We start from the raw sequence: 23,306 nt of genomic DNA on the forward strand, positions 1-23,306 counted from the left end.
AAAGGTTCGTGATCCTATTGGACATTAACTAATTTTGTATCTAACCTGGCAATCAATTAAATTTCTTATAGGAACCTAGTTTCTCAAAGCCCTTTGGACTAATGTAACATCTTACTGGTTCCCTTATTAGCTTATGAGATGAATAACATCTTTTTAAAAAAAATTTTTTTAAGTAATCCCTGCACCCAAAGTGAGATTTGAACTCACCCCCCCAACATCAAAGTCGAATGCTCTACCAACTGAGCCAGCTAGGCACCCCAAGATAATAAAATCTTTGATATGTTTTCATTCTACATATCCTTGAGAATCATGATTTAGCCTTTTTGAAAATTATATCTTAACATGTCAATAATCAATTACCATTTTTTAGTATTTGGGAACTACAATGAAATGTCTCAAGAGCTCAGAAAAGAGAGAAATAAGATTATCAGCTAGAACATAAAAGAAAACTACATCATGTTCATTAACACAATGATTCAATGTGTTAAAGTTGTCATTCTTCATAACTTATTCTTCTTCATAAGTTAAATTATAAATTTTTCAGAATCCTAACAAAGCACCATCAAGTTTTTTCTTCTTTTTGTTTATTTGTTGTTTGATTTCTGAAATAATTCTAAGTTCATTTGGAAAAAATAAATAAGGATAGTCAGGAAACCAATAAAAGGTAAGAGCTATATGGGTTAGTCTTATTAAATATTAAAATATATTATAAAGTCTCAATAATTTTGTTTTGTTTTGTTTTTAATTTTTTTTAAGATTTTATTTATTTATTTGACATAGCGAGAGAGAGCACAAGCAGGAAGAGCAGCAGAGGGAGAAGCAGGCTCCCTGCTGAGCAAGGAACCTGATGCGGAACTCGATCCCAGTACCCTGGGATCATGACCTGAGCTGAAGGCAGACGCTTAACTGACTGAGCCACGCAGGCATCCCAAGTCTCAATAATTTAAAAGATAATACCAGAGCATGAATAAATAAATATAACAATGTGACTAAGAGAAATAGACCCAGGTACATAGGGAATTTAACATAATTTGAAATATAGCAAGAGTGACACCTTAAATCTGTGGGTAGAAGATAGCTCATTAAATGAGTTGGGATAAATCTGGGGGGGATATTATGCTGATTCATACCTCACACTTGAAACCAAATGACTTCAAGATTTCACTGTAAAAAATTAAATCACCAGGCACCTGGGTAGCTCAGTCGGTTAAGCATCTGCCTTCGGCTCAGGTCATGATCCCAGGGTCCTGGGATTGAGCCCTGCATCAGGCTCTCTGCTCAGTTGGGAGCCTGCTTCTCCCTCTCCCTCTCCCTCTGCCTGCCGCTCCCCCTGCTTGTGCTCTCTCTCTCTCTCTCTCTCTCTCTGTCAAATAATTAAGTAAAATCTTTTAAAAAATAATAAAAATAAAAACTGAAATCACATATGTACTAGATTAAAATTTGGGAGAATTCCTTTACATCTTTGAAGTAAGGAAGATCTTTCTAACTATGACTAAAAAATCCAGAAACCCCTCCACCAAATAAATGCTAAACTTAAAACTCTTAAATATGTGTATACCATGTGTATATGTATTTTCCTCCCACATGTAAAACACTATATACACAAAGTAGAACTATAACCAAGAAACTTGGAAAAGTATTCACATCTTATATCATAGATATAAGGCTAATCATATATACATATTTTTAAGTCACATAAAGAAAAAGAATAAGAGGGACCCCTGGGTGGCTCAGTCGTTAAGCATCTGCCTTTGGCTCAGGTCATGATCCCAGGGTCCTGGGATGGAGCCCCACATCGGGCTCCCCGCTCAGCCGGGAGCCTGTTTCTCCCTCTCCCACTCACCCTGCTTGTGTTCCCTCTCTGTGTCTCTCTCTGTCAAATAAATAAATAAATAAAATCTTAAAAAAAGAAGAAGAAAAATAAGAAAGAAAATAAGAAAAGACAAACAACTCAATAGAAAACAAAGTATAGGGGCGCCTGGGTGGCTCAGTTGGTTAAGCGACTGCCTTCGGCTCAGGTCATGATCCTGGAGTCCCGGGATCGAGTCCCGCATCGGGCTACCTGCTCCGCGGGAAGCCTGCTTCTCCCTCTCCCACTTCCCCTGCTTGTGTTCCCTCTCTCGCTGTGTCTTTCTCTGTCAAATAAATAAAAATAAAAATCTTTAAAAAAAAAAAAAAAAAAAAAGAAAACAAAGTATAAGAACAACCAGCTCACAGAAAAGGAAATGCAAATGACTCTTAAATATCTATCTTCAAATCTATTCTTTTTTTTTTTAAGATTTATTTATTTGAGAGAGAGAATATGCGTGCACTCACATGTGCGCACGCAAGGGTGGGGAGGGGCAGATGGAGAAGCAGACAGAGAATCTCAAGCAGACTTCCCACTGAGCACAGAGCCCAGCTCGGGGCTGGATCTCACAACCCATGAGAACATGACCTGAGCTGAAATCGCCAGTTGGACGCTCAACTTGACTGAGCCACCTAGGCTTCCCTTCAAACCTACTCTTTATAAAATTATAAAGGCAAAATAAAACTACCCTGAAACACCATTTCCATTTATCATATTAGCAAAAATGCAGACATTTGATAACACATTCAATTGGCAATGCTGTGGAGAAAGGCACTCTATACATCAGGAATGTAAATAGGTATAACCCTATTTATGGTCTTTATGCTCTATGGAGAAAATTTGACAACATCTGTCACAATTACTTATATATATCCTTTGACCCAACAGTTCCTTTCTGGAATTTATCCTACAGGTAAATTTACATTTTTCGTTTTGCACATTTGCATATGTGCAAAATTATGTCTGTACAAGTTTAATCACAACAACATTATTTAGAATGGAAACAACTTAAATGTCCGTCAGTGATGACTGGTTAAAAAAAATAAGTTAAAACCCATGGTACAGCCATACAGCAGAACACTTGGCCACTGTAAAAGAAGAATTAGGATACTCTGAATGTACTGCTATAAAAGATCTCCAAGATTTAACTGAAAAAAAAAGCAAGTGAAACAAGTGAACAAAAAAGCTTAAAATCCTAACTTCTAAGTAAAAAGATGGAAAAATAGAACTTCCCTTATATTATATGTGAAAAAAATACTTTGAAAGCATTCACAAGAAACTAATAATCAATGTGTAGCAGCCATTAACTTTGTCACTCAGACCTGTTGCTGCAGGGAGAATAATTCACATATGGCCCTAGCTGTGGTCCCTCTGGCTCTACCACCATGTCTGTGCCAAAGCCTACTTCCCAAATAATGGCCAAGCAAGCCTGGGGTACTAAGACAAGCCCATTCCAGCAAGCCAGGGGATTCCTTTTATAAGAAACTCCCCCATTGGCCTTGCCTGTCTTTCATGGAACTGTGCTATAGTCTGAAATTCCTCCTACCCAATTCTCTTTCCTTCTCTCTCCTTCCAGATAACAGACCTGCACATCTCATCCTATTTTGGTGTCTGCTTCTCAGTGGACCAAAGTTACCTTTTGAGGGGTTTAAAATGAGACAGATGTGGAGCTGGAATCATTATTTTGAACCATATAAATTTATTATGTATTCAAAAATTAAATATGAAAATACTCTCTAGCGATATTTTTTGAAGTGTTATTCTAGTATCTTCTGCAACAGTCACTTGTCCTGAGCCCCAGCCCTAGGTTGAGGATCCAGAAATGTGCATTTAAAGGTCCTCTGGTGATACTGTAATACTTAAAGTATTAGAGGAACTATAAAATAAGCATGAAAAGGACCAAAGTATAAACATGTAAAGTGAACTGAAGGAAACAGAATGGCCATACTACACAGCAATTAAATGATGCAACTCGTCTAAACAATGAACATTTGGATTGGTGGGGAGGGTGGCTAGAATGAAAGACCAAGCAGCTCTTCTGTGCTTTTTTCCAGTACAGAGGGAACAATAATCAAGAGACTTCAGGTATTCTGGTTCTACGATAAAATTAACCCTCCCCCAAGAAGGATTGTTCCTGATGTCTTCCTTCTGCCATTAAACGTTAAATAACCTCATTCCATTTATTTGATACTCTGCCCACAAAACAACTTTGTTATGATAATTTGGGTTGCCACATGGTTGTGCCTATAGAAGGAGATTGATAATTTCTGAACAAAAACAGGACTTTATTATATTCTCTGAGAATATGAAAAACACTGATTTGACATGTAATTTATTTCATTCATATTATGCCATTCTTTTTACTCACTACCCATTTCCAGAAATGCTTGTTTTTACTTTTGATTCTCTAATTACCTGACATATGATGTTCTAATCAAAAATCAACTCTAGGGGTGCCTGTCTGGCTCAGTCAGTGGAGCGTGTGACTCTTGATCTCAGGATTGTGAGTTCAAGCCCCATGTTGGGTGCAGAGAGTACTTTAAAAAAATAATAAAATCTTTTTTAAAAAAATCAACTCTCTAGAAAGTCCCTGCTTGTTATTGCCAACCTTATTTTGCTAAAATAGTCAATAGAAAACCAGGTCTTATTAATTAGAAATGCCAGAGACTTCTATTTCTCTTAAAAAATGTTATCCCACATAGTTAATGGGGGTATTAGAACTATTACTTTAAAGTGTACATTATTTTTAATTATCTGGTTTCATTGCCTTGAGGTCACAGAAAGAATGGCAGGCACTATTTTAGAGGATCTCTTCTCATGGGATATTTTTAATCAAACAACTAGTGACATTTTACTATATGGTCTTCATTCTATGGGCTACCTTTATTTACTATTGCATCTGCTTGAGAATATCAATTAATAATCATTTTTCTACTTAACTTTCCAGAACAACTAGCAAAGTCTAGCCACTCAGCTTTAACTCAAAATTCCAACTTTATTCCATAACTTAAAACATTGGCGTTACATTGTATTGCTCTTTGACTCAACAAAAACCATCATATTTAATGATTTCTTGAACTATTACTCCAAATCTTCAGAGGTTTTATGTGACCTTGTTTCCTCTATAGGCAAGTGAAGATAAAAATTATGTGCTTTATTGTATAATTGAATTTGGAAGGATAGAAGGTAAGAGAGGGAAAAAGATCTCAATATACTTTAAGCGTGCTTTTCATTCTAAATATTTGAAATGAAACCCGTGATGTAGGATAGAATTCCTATGAAAGTACTGTTCTCATTATGTCTTCATTTTGTATGCAAGCCTCAGCTGTGTTACTTTTATTGCCGTTTTCAGCAAGAATTCAGGAGCGAATGAAAGGATGGAAACTCAAACAGAATGACTAAATTGTAATACAAAGATAATGAACTCCAATGTAACAGGACAGCAAATTAGAAGGCTGGGAAGTTGTTAGCCATAAAAAAGAAAAAGAAAAAGAGCTTTATTTCCACACTTTTGAAGCATTCTTTGGAAACCAGAAAAAATCTAGCAATACAGTTAACCCAGTTACTGTCAGTGCAATTCTACTTTCAAAAGAAAGCCAGACTAACATTTTTAAACAGCAATTATGTTTTATGAAAAGGGAAGAAGAGGGAGTGAGAAGAACATCAAAACCCCTAAAAGCATGATGATGAGAAACCAATCAGAAAGCAGTTTAAGATCTCCATTCACCTCAACTTTTTGAAATAAGAGTTTCCTGTCCTTAGCACCCTCTACTTTATCAGCCTGACAGGGACCTGGGGAATATCAGAAGTTGCCACCAAAGGGATTCATATGCTAAACTGAAACTCCCGCTTTCCAAACCAAAGGAAAAATGAAGTAAAACATGGACCACCCACCCAGTCAGGAAACAATGTACTCTGGGTTAAGTTCCTTTTATGCCTTTTTCTTCTTAAGTGACTCACCAGAATTCTTAGAGAAGATGGGTCACCTTGCGCTAATCCTAGAAGAGGTTCCCTACAATCAGTTTTAATTTTCCAAGCCACTAAATTAAGACCAAGATTCCTCTACATGGTGGGCAGTGGTGAATGATCACAAGTGGAGCATTACAAAACAGTAACAAATTGACCAGACTCTGGACTGGCCTTTCAAAGTTGCAAAATCCAAATCAGAGGTTACTCTGAATATTCCAAGTGATTTTTTTGAGTTCCCAAAGATTTTTTCTGAAAGAAAAAAAAAAAAGCCTCAAAATCCATAAGATGATCTTAATACATACTTCAGTTAAGATTTTTAAATCTGATCAAATACAATTAATAAAGTTACTTTTTATATGTATTTTTTGATCAAAAACATGTTTTGAGAATTTTATGAAACCTCTTTCTTTTTGTTCTAACCCTGTAAGCTAAACATGTCCCATTTATTTTTAAATGAAGTGAAAATTAGCCAGGTGTGTTAGATAAGCTTTCTATACACAGGTCTAAATATTGACAAAGGGAGATGTGTCACTGGAAAAATCATCAGTCTGGCAATTATCACGTTAGCATGTTAAGTGGAAAAAGATGTGAAACTTCCAAATGTGTCAATACAGATTATTTCATTTCCACCAGCTATCAGCTATACTGTGAACATCAGTTCTTTAATGTACACTAAGCAAACAGTTCAGCTAAAAAAATTTCTCTGTGCCTGAAAAAAAAAGAAAAGAAAAGAATCACAAGGTCTGGTGCTAAACCACATATGTTTTTAACTACTTATTCAAATGACCTAAAAAAAAAAAAAAGGAGAAGGGAGTGCAAATGATGGCAAAGTACTTTTCTGTATTTATTTTTATAAGAACTCTGTCTGCACTCCTCTTTCATTGGGTTATATGGGTGATCCCCACCATTCTCATTGGTCCCAAACCCACAGCCCTTTCAATAAAAATAGCAGTGGCACTTGCAAAGGGGCATCATATTACTACTCTTACAGGACTAGGAAACTAAAATATCTCAGTTGCACACTTTAGACGCCTATGAACTGCACTTGAAGATGAGAGAAGTGCTATTAATTTTTGGTCTGTGAAACTGAATAAAGGCAAACTCATTTAAAATGGAATGGTAGGATGCCTAGGTGGCTCAGTCAGTTAAGCATCTGACTCTTGATTTCAGCTCAGGTCATGATCTCAAGGTCATGATCTCAGGATCATGAGATCACACCCTGCTTTGGGCTCCACACTCAATGAGGAGTCTGCTCCAGATTCTCCCTCTCCCTCTCCCTCTGCCCCTCTCCCCCCATGCTCGTGTGCTCTCTCTCTCTCAAAATAAATACATCTTTTAAAATTTTTTTAATAAATAAAAATAAAATGGACTCGGGAGGACAGCAAGGGGAAGCTTTCAACCTTACCACTTGAAGTCAATTACAGACCCCAACAAGAAGAAACTACCTTGCATTTTCAAGAGGAAGAAGCTTACTTTACTACTCCAGGAGGAGAAAGGAAGACTGTCTCCTTGCCCAGCAATAAACTCAGCCAATAAGAGAGTACCACAATTCTGTCAATGGGAAACCATTACCATCTTGAACTCTTGCTTCCTCCAATGGACTTTCATTCAAAGCAGCCCGTTCCAACTTCCTCCTTTTCTCTATAAAGTAGACTTCCTCTCCTTTAATCTCCAGACTTGCCTTGGTTTGCCATAGCTTGCATGTCCTGAGTCGCAATTCCTCTGCTATTCACAAATTAACCCATTTTGTTGGTAAAAATAGCTGGCTGTTTTCTTTAAGGTTGACAGGTGTTATTAAGAAAGAAACAGATATATATAAGAGTAAATTCTGGCAGTATGAAAATTCTTTGTTATTACCAGGCAATTAGGTAACCCAGATAGAACAATAGTGTCCCTGCTAGAACATCCTTAAAAATACATCCTTCAGTGACACATTTTGGTCCCTTTTCTTCCTCCTCCCTTCCATTATTTCACCCATCATTCTTCTTTCTGTGCACTCAATGGAATTTGTATTTAGTAAACCACTGCTCCATTTCTTCCTTACCATTCATTAGACCTAAACTTGCTGCTAATCACAACTCTTCTCTGGCTTCACCAAACTCCCAAATATTAGCTTTTCAAACTCCCAAAAAGTATGAAGTTAGTTCTCTTTGTCCAGGTGTGGCATGTTTAAAGTCCTATTGAGTTTTCAGGATTGCTTCTTTTTTTTTTTCTTCTTCCTGAAGTCCCATTAGTTTCAACTTCATGTTTGGTTACAAAGATCTAATGATCTTCACTTTGTAACCATTTATTCACTCCCTAAACTTTTATTTTGCCTCTGCTCTCCCACTTCACTGAAATTTCTCCCTTAAAGGTCACCAACTACCTCCTCATCACAGAATCTAATGACACTGGAAGACACTCATCTTTTTCTGCAGAAATGGATCCTGTTGGCTCGTTGTTACACTTTCTTGTTCTTTTCCACACTGTAGCACTGCATTCTCCTGGCCAACCCTCTTTCTTATTTCTTCCATTTCCAGAAGGTAAGAATCTCTACAATTTTGTTCTTGGCTTGAGACTTTGAGTCCCCCTGTAGCCTCAACCACTGCCACAGCCTCAAGTTCACTTCTAGTGCGATAGCTTCAAAACTCCCATTTCCGACCCCAACCTCTCACAGATAAGAAGCCATATTTCCAAATGTTTACTGAGAATCTTCATCTAAGTGTCTTTCTAGCATCTCAAATTCAGTTATGTCCAAAATAAACTCATCATCAACCTACCTCTCCAAATAACCTTCTATAACAACTTCCATTAATAAGACTACCAAACATCAAAATCTGAATTCTGTCATCTTGGACTACCAATTTCATTCTCCATATCCTATTAATTACCAGGGCATGCAGATTCTTCCATTTTGATGTCTTTTCATCCTATTACCACCATTCAAGTTCAAGTGTTTATTTCCTTTGCCTGGACCAGTAGTCCTCAAAATGAACCAACAGCATCAAAATCACCTGGAAACTTATTACAAATAAAAATTCTCAGACCCCCCCCCCCCGAGATCTATTTAATCTGAAACTCTGGTAGTGAGGCCAGCAATCTGTTTTTTAACAAGACCTCTAGTTCATTCCGATGTGTGCTAAAATTCAAGAACCATCTGACCTGAATTGTTAATGACTTTTAATTGGCCTTATCTCCAATCTTCCTCTTCTGTACCCTCTCACACATTTTTACTCTAAGAATTACCTTTCTAAAGAATAATTCTTAACATGCCCCTTCTTCGATAAAAATATTTGACTCTGTAGTGTCATGAAATAAAAGCCAAACTCCTCATCATAACCTCTGAAGACTTCCAGGGTATTTAAATGAGGTATAATCAAACAGAAATGAATTAAACTATAACAAATTATATCAAGAACCCATATTAAGTAGGTTCTGAAGTCACACATATGTTTCTCTAATCTTTTTTTCGACATTAGCCACTGTTAGGATTCTACCACCTGCTATTTCTTATTTGTTAAAAATAACAACTGAGTAAAACCAATAAGTGGATTGAAGGAACCAAAAACCTACCAAAATGGTATCAAAGTGAAAACTTCTGAGCTATAGCATATGCAAAGGGAAAAATCTTATCTGACTTAAAAAAAAAAAAAAAGGCTTCATAGAGCTTTACAAGAGTCAGCTACCACAAACTACCTCCCTACTCCTAGGACGTCTCCAGTCAGAGAGAAAGCTGACCTTGGGCACCAGGACATTCCCCCCAGAAAAACTGTGTAAACAAGCATCTTCAGAACCTTCCAGTATTTGAAGCCCTAGCTCCCCTCCCCTCATTAAGCTGGGATATAAACATTTAATCCTAACTATTCAAGGAGCTACTCTCTTCTGCATGTGTAATAAACTTTTCTCCAGTTAATCTGAGTTAACCTGTCTTTTGTCAATTAAGTCTCAGGCCCCAAACCCTAGGACTTAAGTTGGTAGGGGAAAAGTTTTCTTTCCAACAAAGTATTCATCTCATCCATTGATCTTCGTCATAGGGAAGGATACTTATAAACCCTAAGGCTAGCTAATCTTAGAGGCAAGATCTTGAAAGTGATTTTTTTTTAAATCCTTGTGAAAAAAATTTAGTGTTCATGAAGGTTTTACATTCATCCTAGGTTTCCAGGAATATGTTCAAGGAATAAGTTTTAAAACTGGAGCAGCTATTAAAAAAATATAAAATAAAAAGAATGAGACATAAAAGCCCTCTTATCCAATGCAATAGAGACTTCAGAAGTTGTTTCGATTACATATTCCTCAAGAACATAAGTCAGAAGATCAGAAGTACTTGCCTCATTAACTCCTTATTACAGTCTCATATACACTATCCATCGTTGTTCAAAACATGCCAAATCCATCTAAAACACATAATGGAACTCCAGCTACAAAGGAGTGAAGAGAGCAACAAATCCTCTCCCCCAGAGCAACTATTAAACTGGACAACATTGTCAGAAACAATCATTTCAAGACTCTGGAAATTGACCAAATAAAAGAGAAGTATATATTCAGAAAAAAGAAAATACTGAACTTTGTAAGAACCATGGGAAACAGTGGTGTTCTTGCCTAAAGCTTCTTGTATCTTCTCCACCATTCCCAACTCTGCCAGTGAGGTAGTTCTACCAGGGCAGGGCTAGTGGTAAGAAAAAGATTTTCATTGACATCTAAAGAAGGAAAACTACAGACTAATCTCCCTCATGAACACTGATGCAAAAGTCATCACCAAAATATTAGCAAACCAAATCCAACAACATGCTGGATTTGAATTCTGTCGTCTTGGACTACCAGTGACCATGACCAAGTGGGATTTATCCCAGAAATGCAAGGTCAGTTGAATATCCAGAAATCAATTAATAAAATATTAATAAAATAAAACACATGATTATCTCAATAGGTATCAGAAGAGTATTTGACAACCCAATACCCATTTACAATAAAAACTCTCAAGTTAGGAATAGAAAGGAACTTACTCATCTTGATGAAGTGCATCTATGAAAAACTTACAGCTAACATCATACTTAATGGTAAAAGAGTGAATGCTTTCCCCCCAAGATCAAGAACTAGGCAAGATATTCACTCTTACCACTCCAATTCAACATTATGCAATAGGCTGTATCCAGTACAGCCAGGCAAGAAAAAGCAATTAAAGGAATACAGATAGAAAATAAAGTAAAACTCTTTATTCACAGAGAACATGATCCTAAGGTATCTGAAAGAAAAGAAAAAAAAGAAAAGAAAAGAAGAAAGGAAGGAAGAAAGAAAGAAAAGAAAGAAAGAAAGAAAGAAAGAAAGAAAGAAAGAAAGAAAGAAAGAAAGAAAGAAAGAAAGAAAGAAAGAAATTTCCATTAGAACTAATATATGTTTAACAAGGTCACATGATTTAAGATCAATATATAAAATTTAACTACTTCTTGGGTTTTTTTTTAAGATTTTGTTTATTTATTTGACAGAGAGAGCGAGCACAAGCAAAGGGAGTGGCAGGCAGAGGGAGAGGGAGAAGATGGCCCCCCACAGAGCAGGGAACCCAATGCAGGGCTTGATCCCAGCACCCTGGAATCATGACCTGAGCTGAAGGAAGATGCTTAACTGACTGAGTCACCCAGGCACCCATTCTGATTGTTTTCTTAGAAAAAGAAAATCCAAAAAGGAAATTAAGAAACAATTTCATTCTCAATAAAATCAATATAAATAAATACTTGGGAATAAATTTAACAAAAGAACTGGAAGGCTTGTACTCTGAAAACTATAAAACATTACTGAGAGGCAGTATCAACAATAACCCAACTATGGAGAGAGCCCAAATGTCCATTAACTGATGAATTGGTAAAGAAGATGTGGTATAGGGGCACTGGGTGGCTGCAGTCGTTAAGCGTCTGCCTTCGGCTCAGGTCTTGATCCCAGGGTCCTGGGATCGAACCCCACATCGGGCTCCCTGCTCGGTGGGAAGCCTGCTTCTCCTTCTCCCACTCCCCCTGCTTGTGTTCCCTCTCTCGCTGTGTCTCTGTCAAATAAATAAATAAAATCTTTAAAAAAAGAAGATGTGGGGCGCCTGGGTGGCTCAGTCCTTAAGCGTCTGCCTTCTGCTCAGGTCATGATCCCAGGGTCCTGGGATGGAGCCCTGCATCGGGCTCCCTGCTCCGCGGGAAGCCTGCTTCTCCCTCTCCCACTCCCCCTGCTTGTGTTCCTGCTCTCACTATGTCTCTCTCTGTCAAATAAATAAATAAAATCTTAAAAAAAAAAAAAGAAGATGTGGTATATATATATATACAATGGAATATTATTCAGCTATTCCAAAAAATGAAATCTTGCTATTTGCAACAATGTGGATGGAACTAGAGTATTATGCTAAATGAAATAAGTGAGTCAGAGAAAGACAAATACAATATGATCTCACTTATATGTGGAATTTAAGAAAGAAAACAGATGAGCTTATGGGAAGGGGGAAAATAAAAACAAGGAGAGAGGGAAACAAACCATAAGAGATGATAAACAAAACTGAGGGTTGGTGGAGGGAGGGGGGATGGGCTAAATGGGTGATGGGTATTAAAGAGGATATTTGTTGTGATGAGCACTGTGTGTAATATGTAAGTGATGAATCACTGAATTCTACTCCAGAAACCAATATTGCACTGTATATTCACTACCTAAAATTTAACTTTAAAAAAAACTGAGAGAAATTAAAGATCTAAATAAATGAAGTTATATTCCATGTTCATGGACTGTTAAGATGGCAATTTTTCCCAAATTGGTCCATAGATTCAATGCAATCCCAATCAAAGTCCCACAAGTTATTTTGTAGAAATAGGCTGATCCTAAAATTTATATGGAAATGCAAAGGACATAGAATAACCAAAACACTTTTTAAAAAACACAAATTTGGAGAATTCATGCTATCCAATTTTAAAACTTACCATAAAACAACAATAACGAAGACATTGTGATAAGTGTAAAGATAGATATATAAATCAATGAAAAAGAATTCAGAGTCCAGAAATAAACCCTTACTATTCTAGTTGATTGACTCAGTGGGAACATGATGGGTTTTTAACACAAACATATTGCTGGGACAAGCGGGTACACATCTGCAACAAAATTAATTTAGATCCTTACTTTAGACTTTACACAAAAATTAACTCAAAACAAATCATAGAGGGGCACCTGGCTGGCTTAGTCAGTGGAGCATGTGACTCTTGGTCTTGGGGTCATGAGTTTGAGCCCTACGTTGGGCATAGATGTTACTAAAACAAACAAACAAACAAACAAAAAAACCTAGACATAATTGTAAGAGCTAAAGTTATAAAACTTCTAGAAGAAAACAAAGGAGAAAACTTGGATTAGAAAAAGATTTCTTGATCTGATATCAAAAAGCATGATATAAAAGGAAAAAATGACAGATTGGACTTCATCAAAATTAAAACTGGCTTTCAAAAATTTTTCTTACCAATAAGAAAAATGAAAAGACTGGGAGAAAATATATGTAGATCATATGTCTGAAAGATATTTAAGATATATAAAGAACTTTTACAACTTAATAAGAAGTAAAATAACCCAATTAAAAGTAGTCAAAAGATTTGAATAAACATTTTACCAAAGAAAATACCCAAATGGCTAATAAGCAAATAAAAACATTTTCAATGTCATTAGTCATTAGGGAAATACAAAGTAAAACAATAGTAAAATACCATATCTACACATTAAAATGACCTTAAGCAAAAAAAGTGACAATAGATGATGTTGGCAAGGATATTGAGATATTGGAACTCTCACACATTGCTGGTAAGAATGTGAAATCGTGGGGTGCCTGGGTGGCTCAGTCAGTTAAGCATCTGCCTTCTGCTGAGGTCATGATCTCAGGGTCCTGGGATTGAGCCCTGCACTGGGGGTGGGGGGGAGGAGGGTCTCTGCTCAGCAGGGAGTCTGCTTCTCCATCTTCCTCTGTGCTCTTCTCTCTCTCACTGTCTCTCAAATAAATAAATGAAATAAAATGTTTAAAGAATATGAAATGGTATACAGCAACTTGGAAAACAGTTTAGTAGTTTCTTTTTTTTTTTTTTAAAGATTTATTTATTTATTTGAGAGAAAGAGAATGAGAGAGAGCAAGCACATGAGAGGGGGGAGGGTCAGAGGGAGAAGCAGACTCCCTGCCGAGCAGGGAGCCCGATGCGGGACTCGATCCAGGGACTCCAGGATCATGACCTGAGCCAAAGGCAATCGCTTAACCAACTGAGCCACCCAGGCGCCCAGTTTAGCAGTTTCTTAAAAGGTTAAGCTTAGAGTTACCCTATGACCTAGCAATGCCACTCCTAGAATATACCTAAGCGAAATGAAAGCATAAGTCCACACAAAAACTTGTACACAAATGTTCATAGCAGCATTATTCATAAAAACCAAACAGTAGAAATGATACAAATGTTCTTTAATTGGTAAATGGTAAAACCAAATGTGGTAGGTATATTCATACCATGAAATACTACTGAGCAATAAAGAAGGATAAACTTCTGATACATACTACAACTTGATGAATGAATCCCCAAAACAGTATGATAAATGAAAGAAGCCAAACATAAAATATTACATATTATATGGTTTAATTCATATGAGATTTCCAGAAAAGGCCAATTTACAGAAAGCAGAAAAATGGCTGCCCAAGGCTGGGAAGGAGGGGAAGGACTGACTGCAAATGACATTGAGGAAACTTTTAGTGGGTAAGAAAAATGTTCTAGAACTGAGTCACAGTAAAATTTACCCTGAATTTTATAAATTTGCTAAAAATTATTGAATGGTCCACTTAAATGGGTGAATTTTATGGCATAAGTTATATCTCAATGAAGTTATTTTTAAAAGAATTATTTTTAAAACACACACACACACACGAAATCAGCTACATAAATTATGTGCCATAAGTTCTGTTCTATTTATTCTGCAACAGTGTAAAAATCACATATTTCATCAAGATTGAAAATAAATATGGAGAAAATTAAGAACATTTGGTTATAAATCAACCAATGATGGCATATTATTACCAAGTTTCTTTTCTACTTAACACCTTATACAAGCTAAATTATTCATGCCCATACCTAAACAGCTTTTTATCATTTGGTTGAAATTTTTCTTGCTTTAAAATTTTAGCCATGGTTAATTAAGCTTTCTTCCTTACTAATTATAATTATTTGGAAAGAATGTCTAAGTTTTCTTCCTCTGTGATAATCTCCCTGAAGCAATGTCCCATAGCCTCCATACTTTTGTGCCTTGCTATTTGTACTCTTTCTTCTGCCCTACTATTTCCCTTTTCACCTTATTCAGAATTTCTGAGACATATAGGAAGAATCAATAATGTCCCCAGGTTAATGGAAACAATTATGCTTTAGCAGTTTTCTTTCCACTACACCACACTACCAATATGATAACTAGAAACCAAATGCAGTAAAACTTATAATAAGTGAAACCTAAAAAAATTAATCATGTAAAATGCATTTTGCATTACTGTGAGATCATTGCAATGACTGGGGTGGCTACTGCCTGCCTAGGCAATCAGAAGTTCTTAGAAATCTGGCTATGTCTTCTAAATCCCCAGTGGTTCTACCTATATTCTGTCACCAACTTGGACCAGGCCCAAACTTGGACTTCCATCACCATACTTATAGAGACCAGTTTCAGCAAGAATTCTACTAAGTTGGTTTATCTGGAGTTCCCCATACTCCATATCTTATCACCCTCGATATCTGACCAAATTTCTTATCTCCCAGGTAAGATCTGATCACCTTAACCTGCCTTTAGCAAGAATCCTATTAGGTCGGGCGCCTGGGTGGCTCAGTTGGTTAAGCGACTGCCTTCGGCTCAGGTCATGATCCTGGAGTCCCGAGATCGAGTCCCACATCGGGCTCCCTGCTCGGCAGGGAGTCTGCTTCTCCCTCTGACCTTCCCCCTCTCATGTGCTCTCTCTCTCACTCTCTCAAATAAATGAATAAATAAAATCTTTAAAAAAAAAAAAGAATCCTATTAGGTCAATTAGCAAAGAATTATTCTCACTTCTTAGTAATTTTTTACAAACTCCTCCCCACCAACCCTGCTCCTTCACTATAAATCCTCATTTTTCCTTGTTATATACAAAATTGAGCCCGGTTCTAGACTGAGGTCTCTTTTCCCCTGTTGCAATAGTTTCTAATTCAAATCTGCTTTTACTGCTGTCCAGCACTGCTTTTCTTTGATACCAGTCTCCTCAGGAAGCCAGCAGTGAGGATAGCAGAGCAGGGAGGTAAAAGGGACTTGGGTCCTCTATATTTGTGAGCTGCTCATCATACAATAACACATTTGAGTCAGGGGGTTTTGTTTTTGTTTGTTTGAGCTTTGTTGTTGTTGTTTGGTTTTGGTTTCATTTTTTATTTAGTTTTTGTAACATCCTGCAAAAAGTATCTTAACAAATGCTTTGTGATGATTGAACCTGGGCATTCCATCCTAGACTAGATCGTTTTTATAGGTTTGATTATATGGAAGAAATATCATTTCAAAAGAAGGTGGTAATAGTAAAAGGGAAGAGAAATAGAAAAAGTTGGTTCAGGAAAAAAATTACTTTCTTTTTTTTTTAATTTTATTTCTTTTTTATTTGCCTCTAAACAGATACCATATTTTAATAGTGTTCGTTCTCATAAGCATTGACTTTCTATTTAATCATATGATACCCTTTTTTCCCCTACTTTTTTCAAGAATAAGAACTATATCAACAGATGCTCTGAAATTAAGAGAAAACAAAACAGAAATAGTAAACTTGCCTATAGCCATAGGGGTCCCAGGCCCTGGGCTGAGGCATATGTAATTTCATATTACCTGGCTAGCCACATGGAGTGATGTGGGAGTCTGGGAAATTGCCACTGATCTGGGCCCAGCAGGGGGACAAGGAGACTCTCCTTCCAACATCAAATTAGAAGAGCACAGAACCTTGAAGAATATGTTAAATGCCTTGCCTTTGTGGAACATTTTTAACTTGCTACAGTACTTTCAAATCCATTAGCTAATTGCAATCTTCAAAACAGTGCACTAAGGTAGACATTACCCCCATTTGACAAATGACAAGTGCAGAGTGCATGGAGAAAGGGAAAACATTTGCTTAAAATAACTCAACTAACTACACTATGAATAGTCCATAGCCTTAGGTTGCTCGCTCAGAAAAGCAAATATTCTCTGACCCTGTTGTAAATAGGATCTGTTTGGGATTTTCCAAGGACCAAAGGGCCACAGTGTCTCTGAGTATACACTGAATACATACTTACCCACCTTTAGCCTCTGCTGTAGCCACTTTCTGTTTCAGCCTTACCACTTCCTATTTGTCTATCCTCTGTTGCTTTTCATTTACTCATCATGACCAAAAGATGCTGAAACTCTCTGTGGGGAATGTTTAACAGAAAAGCCAGAAAGGTACTTCCTGGGAAAAGTCCTCCCATGAACCAAAGAGATCAGCTGCAATTGGAGAAGACGCATCTTTTGTGTTGATAAAATGACTAACTTGATTCAATTTTTTTAAAACAGTGCTTTTATTTTTTTTTTTTAAGTAAACTCCAGCCCCACATGGAGCTTGAACTCATGACCCCAAGACCAAGAGTCACATGCTCTCCCGACTGAGCCAGCCAAGTGCCCCTAGTTGACTCAGTTTTTAAATAGAGTTCAAAATATGAGCAAACTGTTAAAAATAAGACAACAGGCCCAAAATGGAGTCTCTCATGCTAAGCCCTACATCACCAAACTGAGACTTAATTACAGTTTGGCTGTCCCAGAGATGGAATCTTAAGCCAGTCAATCAGGAATCACCTGATTAAAAAAAAAAAAGAATCACTTGATCAACACTAGTTAGGTCACCTGCCTGTTATTCCCCTGCCTTCCCCTAAAAGAAAGTAACATTGCAACAAGCAACCTGCTTTTTTGCCTAGTATAATTTTCTTGTTCCTGCTCCCTTCCGCCTATGAAAGTCTTTCATTTTGTACAGCTCCTCAGAACTCCTTTCTACTGGCCAGACTAGTTGCTGCCCTATTTGTGAATCATTGCAAAAAGCCAAAAGACCTTCAAAAATTTACTCAGTTGAATTTTGTTTTTTAACAAAACCCTTACAAAAGGAAAATGCACTGTTTTCCTCTACTACTCTACTCATTCATGTGACACTAAGTCTGGTTTTTCACACCAAGCAATTCTCCAATTCTCTGCCAACACCAACTAGATGACTTACGGTTCAATTTTGTTCTGACGCTATCACTCTGGAGTTAGCATCGGATCCCACAAGTTAAAGGCTCTGTCCCACAGGATTACCCATGCTTCCAACACCAATCATAAACCCCAGTTTGCCACCTGTACTTGTGATTGCCTGGCTATAAACTGGGGTTCTCCAACACTCTCCTTGGGTTTGATAATTTGCTAGAATGGCTCACAGAACTTAAGAAAACAGGTTACTTACTAGGTTATTAGTTTATTAATATAATACAACTCAAGAACAGCCAGATGGAAGAGATGCATAGGGCAAGGTATGTGGAAAGGGGCACAGACAGAGCTTTCATGCCCTCTCCAGGCATGCCACCCTCTCAGCACCTCCATGTGCTCACCAACCCAGAAGTCTCCAAATCCCATACTCAAAAACTTTTTTGAGACTTCATCATCTAGGTGTCATCAATTGTTAACCCAATGTCTAGCCCCTTTCCTCTCCCTGGAGCATGGGAGGTGGGGCAGAAAGTTCCAAGATTCTAATCATGGCTTGGTTTTTCTGGTGACCATCCCTCATCTAGGAGCTATCCAGGAGCCCACCACACATCACCTCATTAGAAAAGATGTTCCTATCATCTAGGAAATTCCAGGAGATTAAAGACTTCTGTATTGGAGCCAAGGTCAAAGAACAAATATTAGAACAAAAGATGCTTCTGCACCTTTACTGCTTAGGAAATTACAAAGGTTTTAGGAGCCCTGGCCAGAAGCCAGAGATGAAGACCAAAATATATATCTATTATACTGCAATATCACACCTTAACATCACATATTTACAAAGGAGCCAATTGTAGTCCTACCAAAACAACAAATTAAGGAAGAGAGAAATTGATCTCTACTATCTAGAAAGTTTTAAAATAAAGATCAAAAGTCTAAATAGTTTCAAAATATTTGTTGTTAAATTTAATCCTTTTAAAGATGGGATTCAAACAAAGTCCAGGTACTAGAAAAAAAAAAATTGAAAGTGATTGCCACTACTATAAATCTATTCTTTCTTTGATTACCATTATAGCACATATCATTTTTTTTTTTTTTGACAGAGAGAGACACAGTGAGAGAGGGAACACAAGCAGGGAGAGTGGGAGAGGGAGAAGTAGGCTCCCCGCTGAGCAGGGAGCCCGATGCGGGGCTCGATCCCAGGACCCCGGGATCATGACCTGAGCCGAAGGCAGACGCTTAACGACTGAGCCACCCAGGCGCCCCTAGCACATATCATTTTAAAATACTTTTTTGCCAAAATTTTACTGCTCCAAAAATAAAATTTGTAGTACAGACTATATTTTCTCCCTTTTTCTGTGATGTAAGTCACAATTAATCTTTTTATTCCTCAGCTTACTGGAAGCAGGTATTTGTATATTTAAGAGTACCTTAATAATGTTTTATTATGATGATTCCTATAAGAACAATTTTTTCATACTCAATTATATGAAGATTTATAACTGGGTTGCCCTGACCTTTTCATTAGGTATTATATAATACGTTAGAAAGAGAGGTTGGCCAGGAAATTACCTTTAGAAATGAGAAACAGTAATAAATTCTCAGCACAGACTTAGAGCAGGAAGCTTTAGAAAAAGACTGGGTTGGGGGAGGGGGACAACCATTAGGGAACAAACTGAGGGTTGCTGGAGGGTAGGTGGATGGAGAGATGAGGTAAATGGGTGATGAGCATTAAGGAGGGCATTTGTTGTAATGAGCACTAGGTGTTACTTGCAAGTGATGAATCACTGAATTCTACCCCTGAAACTAATACTACCCTATATATTAACTAACTAGAATTTAAATACAATCTTGAAAGAAAGGAAAAAAAAGAAATAAAAATTTTTAAAAACTACATAGTGAGGGGTGCCTGGCTGGCTCAGGCAGTAGAGCATACAACTCTTGATCTCAGAGTCATGAATTTGACCCACATTGCCTACATTGGGCATAAAGCTTACTTAAAAAATTACAAATAGGGCACCTGGGTGGCTCAGTTGTTAAGTATCTGCCTTCAGCTCAGGTCATGATCCCAGGGTCCTGGGATCGAGCCCCGCATCGGGCTCCCTGCTCGGCGGGGAGCCTGCTTCTCCCTCTCCCACTCCCCCTGCTTGTGTTCCCTCTCTCCCTGTGTCTCTCTGTGTCAAATAAATAAGTAAAACCTTTTTTAAAAATTGCAAATATATAAATACATAAATAGAAACTACATGGTGAGTAGAGAGTACTATTTTTTCCACTCCTGTAAGACTCCTGCCAAAGTGTGCAGAATCAGCACTTTAAAAATTTTATTTACCGTATGTATTTTATATATACTGTATGTATACACCATAGGTATAAAAGTTTTCCTACTGTATGTATTGTAGGAAATTAAAAAAGTAAAATGCATAATCACTGCTATTTAGTAACTTTCTTTATAAAGAAGTTTCTTGAACATATTTCAGTAGTTAAGTATTTTTCTGTCATAGTGTTGAATAAGGTCAGGGACACCTGGCTGGCTCAGTCAGTAGAGCATGCAACTCTTGATCTCAGTGTTGTGTTTGTTTGGTTTTTTCCAGGGTTATAAGTTTGAGACACACATTGGGTGTATAGATTACTTAAAAAAATAAAATATTTTACCAAAAATGTTAAATAAGATCATTTATATGAACTAAAATCTCATAATTCTATATATTTTTTAATTTTCAAAAGGCATATTTGGAGTTTCTAATGAAAACTTAGGAATTTTAAGCAAATAGAGATAATGCATACAATATACAACAAAAGAAAAGAAAGAAAACCCTTTAATTTTTTTTTAAGTACTCCCCAATGCCCAACATGGGGCTCAAACTCATGACACCAAGATCAAGAGTTGCATGTCCTACCAACTGAGCCAGTGAGGCACCCCCCACACACACATTTTAAAATTTCAGTAGTAGGATAGGCAAGTAAAATTGGGTAAATCTCCCAGGGGATATTCCAGAGGGAACAGAGAAAACCAAGGGGAGGAAATTCTCAAAGATATAACACCAGAAACTTTCTCAGAACTGAAGCTCATGAATCTCTAGGGAAAAAAAGGTCTACATAATGAATGTGCATTATGATGAACCAAGGTTCATCATTGTGAAATTTCAAAACACCGGGATTAAAAAGTGGCTGTTCAGTGGCAGTATGAACGCTACACAGTGTGTAGCAATGCCTTCAAAATTCTCAGAGAAAATTATTTTCAACTAAAAATTGTGTACCTAATCTATCAGTTAACTGCAAGATTAAATTAAAGTCAATTCAAACATTCAGGAATTTAAAATTTTTCCTCCTATACACTGTCTTCTAGGAACCTTGTGGAGAATATTCAGCAACATGGGAGAAAGAGGAAGACATGGATTTCAGAAAGCAATAACTCCAACACATGAGGACAATGAAGGGAAATCCAGGTTGACAGCTATGCAGCAGCCTAGAAAGCAACTAGTCAAAATGGAAACAAGAGGAAAGATGGCTTCAGAAGTATATCTCAGGGTGGGAGCTTGAACTGTCCTAGTGTTTAGAATTGTGTTTCAATATATTGTTTTATAATTGAAAGGTGTATGACCAAAAAAAATAGTGATGAATACATAGAAAATTTTAAAGGGGACAATTATTAACCCCAGGGAAAATAAAAAGTTGTATGAGAAAAAAAATCTACTTGTTTCTGTAGTCAACAATGATTTTATAAGGTCATGATTTTTGTAAATTTGATTATTGAATTAACAGTATTTTATAATTATTTGGGGAGTATGAAGGAGAAGGAAAGGGACAGAGGAAAGTATAAAAGAGTTAAAACCTCCATTACCATCATAAAAATCTGTAGATAATATCAAAATTTGAAAACATGAAATTAGCAGGAGGTAGGGGAGGGTCAGAAACTGATCATTTTCTTATAAAGCTTTGAGTTCACATTGGGGGCTTTGGCAGGTGGGTTAATGCATTAGCTTAATAAAAACATAATTTAATTTTCTAAAAAGTGACTAAACTGTGGCAATTGTCTCATGTGGTGATACAATGGGAGGCAAGAAACTGAGGTCTAGTCCCAGCTCTGCCAAATCCAAAAAACTGTGGCCAAGTCTCTTCACTTTAGTTTCCTTATTTAAAGCCAGGGCTTTAAATATTTCTCTCAATTTTACACTTACATGCTCAAATCTGCCCATCTTCAGTGAGGCTATTTCTTGTGTCTCCTTTACAATGATTCATTGGCTAATCAGAAAAAAAATCCCAAGTGAACAGCTCCTTTTCCAGGATCTTAAATAGCCAGAAATAAACACATTCTTCTCTGACCCGGAGACTTTACATGCGAGAAAACTACAAGAAATAAAGCATTACCAGGTAAAAGGAATGCAGTGCTCTGACAAGATCTTAATTGACTCACTAAGTTATGGAGATTTTAGGCAACAATTTACCCTGTTCTTAAATTTTAAAAGTAGTTGCCATAGCAACTCCTAGACACAGCATATGGTATGTCTGGTACCTCCAAGATAACAGAGCAGATTCTTGATGAATTTTCCTTACAATATGTTGTGAACTTCTTGTACTTTTTAGTGTTTCAGTGGGCAATGCTATAAGGTGCTAGTATTCATTATTATCTATATATTTTGAAGCCTATCTTAAAGCACTTTTCACTTGCAAAAAACAAACTTTTAATGCTTCCCATATCCCTTAATATCCTTTCTTCGTAAAGAATAAAAGGAACTACAAACTAGTTGAAATATAAGCGAAAGAACAGGTAATCATAAAAGAAAAAAATGTAAATAGAGAATAAATCATATGGAAAATGTCTTGCTCACTTACAGGGAAAGGAAGGAAATTTAAAACTAGATACTATTTTTCCACTTATCAAATTGGAGGAATAGGACAAGTTTAAAATGGTACTGCCATTCTGGTAGGTAATTTGGGATTATAAATCCAAAGCCTTTAAGATGTTCTTGACATTTGACCTAGGAATTTCCCTGCTGCTGGTCTATCCTAATGGCTTTTTTTTTTTAAATACACAAAGATCTCTGTAGAAGAATTTTTTGTAATATATAAAAATTAGAAGTCATCTTAATATACAATAAGAGGAGATTTAAAAGTACAAATTATGTAAGCATTCTCTTCTTATCAGGCATTTAGATTTGATGCATTGTTTTTATATTACACATTTTACAACTGATATATACTACTGATGTATTTTTATTACAAATTATGGCACTATTATATACTATAGTACATAGGAATATTTATGTACTTTATATATGTATATTAAATAAAAAACAGT

This window comes from Mirounga angustirostris, unplaced genomic scaffold (genome assembly GCF_029215605.1).
Source record: "Mirounga angustirostris isolate CCGP_5_RB_7025 unplaced genomic scaffold, mMirAng1.0.hap1 SCAF_9, whole genome shotgun sequence".
NCBI classification, from domain to species: Eukaryota; Metazoa; Chordata; class Mammalia; order Carnivora; family Phocidae; genus Mirounga; species Mirounga angustirostris.